Genomic DNA, 2,352 nt, shown 5'->3' on the forward strand with positions numbered 1-2,352 from the left:
CCGAGAATCCATCACTTCCTGGTGATTTATTATTAGGCATATCTTCTAAGGCCTTCTCACACTCTTCGGTGCTAACTACCCCTTCACCCATTTTACTTTCCTCCTGTGTTAAAATTATATGTTCTATGCTTTGACCTTGTTGCTATTACTTTTGTTGCTCTCTTATAATCTGTGTTTAAAAGAGAGATTGGCGCCCCCACCCCCATTAAAAAAAATATAGTTTATCATTTTTTTAAAGCAAGGTAACCTCCAGTTTGCTCAGCTTTCCTTTGGCAAAAGCCCAGTGTAGTTAATTTACTACTAACATCATGATATCTCTCCAAAGGAATTTATAAAATTCGGCCGAGAAATCCATCACTTCCTGGTGATTTATTATTAGGCATATCTTCTAAGGCCTTCTCACACTCTTCGGTGCTAACTACCCCTTCACATTTTACTTTCCTCCTCTATTGAAATTCTATGTTCTTCCATAACGAAAAACTCTGACTCGGTAATATACTCATTATAATATAATATTATTCTGTTGTATATTGTTCATAGAATAAAAAAGTTTCTCTTCCTCTAAAATCCTCTGGGAATTTTTTATTCTTCTATTGTTATTCCCGAACAATTCTGTAATGTGTTTTTTGTTATAATTTCTTTTTCTAAATTAATAAAATATCTTTTCACCATTTTTTATCCACCTTGTGCGGTTTTTGGTGTTAACTTCATATATTTCATTTAATTGCTCTTTGTTATTTTCTAATTCATTTTGTATTCCTCAATTTCAGCATTAATTTTAATCTCCTTTTCATTTGTTTGTTCTTTAATCTAACTAGCATGATGTACAGATAGTTCTCTTAATTTATATTTTATAAAGTCCCATAGAAGACCTGGTTTCATATTATCATTTTTATTTCTACTATTTGCTATCAGGTATTTTGCCTCTTCAATATATTGCTGATCTTGCAATAGTGATACATTAAATTTCCAACAACCTGGTCCCCTACTCTGTCTAGCTTGACAAAAAGATAGCGTTATTTTAGAATGGTCAGTTTTATATCCTGTCTTTACTTGTATCATCAACGACCTTTGATAATTCCTTCGATACGAGAAAGAAATCTAACCTACACTGAATTAACATTTACATTGCTTTTACCAAATGTCCACTAAATTGAATTCTTATATCATATTTAAAATTTGGAGCCTGGCTTTCTTATTTGTTGTATTTTGTCCCCCGCTTTTATCTAACATAATACAGTATTCAATAAGCAGTTGAAGTCACCTCCAATTATCATAATTTCATTTTTGAACTTGTTTATCTCATTTTAACAACAACAAAAAATCTGTTTCATCCTTATTTGGAGCATTCGCATTGATCAATGTACTACTATCAATTTGCACGTCCATAATAATAAATCTACCTTGTTCATTCTTAAATATTTGTTCTATTGCAATAGTAATGTTTAAATAAAATAGCGACTCCTTTAATTTTACCATGATTAAAAAAGGCCTTAGCATCCCATTCTGCAGCCCAATACTTTTCACTCTTAATATCAATATGCGTCTCGTGATATTTTATCACTTTTCCATAACCATGAACACAACTCTCTACTCTTATTCGATTGGCGTAATCCCCTTACATTTAAAGAACACATATAGGCCTATGCATTATCTGTCATAATAATAATATAATGTTATGTTTCTTATTTGCAGGGCAGGATGATTATAATAAAAACGGAAATAACAATTAAAAGACATAATAAAAAATAAAAAAGAAAACAAGACATCAAAATACATGAATATAGTCGTCATTTCTTTTCCCGATATTCCAGTAATCATTTGCATACTGGAATGTGGATAACGTCGCGAGACAGCTGCTCAATTCAACTCTCAACTAAAGCATTCCTCCGTACACACTTGCGTTACAAGATTGTTTTGCTTCATTCAAATTTTTAAGGTTTTCTTTGAGTATTGCGCCAATTGCCAGTCTAGTGTTTTTTCCATACAGTTCTTTCATATTATCTCGCCATTTTCGTTTTTCATGTAGGTCTGCTATACTATGATCACCTAATAAACATATCATTTTCTTTTACGTCCTCGGTGAAAATTACTCACAATTTCACGTTTCTGTTGATATCACAGTACTTTAACTAACATACGGTATGTCGTGGTTTTCCGTCCTCTCTTAACCGACCATCCCGGTGTGCCCGTTCAATTTGAACGTTCATCTTGAATTTTGATGAAAATATATCACTCACAAGCCGAATCGGGTTTTCACTCGGATTTTGCTGTAAACCAACGATCCTAAAATTATTTTTCCTTGAAAAACCTCCAGTGTGCTAATTTTGTTTTCGTTCTGCCTCTCTAATG

This window comes from Anneissia japonica, unplaced genomic scaffold, assembly GCF_011630105.1.
Source record: "Anneissia japonica isolate Jap-2015-1 unplaced genomic scaffold, ASM1163010v1 scaffold3711_len311769_cov181, whole genome shotgun sequence".
In the NCBI taxonomy this organism is placed as follows: domain Eukaryota; kingdom Metazoa; phylum Echinodermata; class Crinoidea; order Comatulida; family Comatulidae; genus Anneissia; species Anneissia japonica.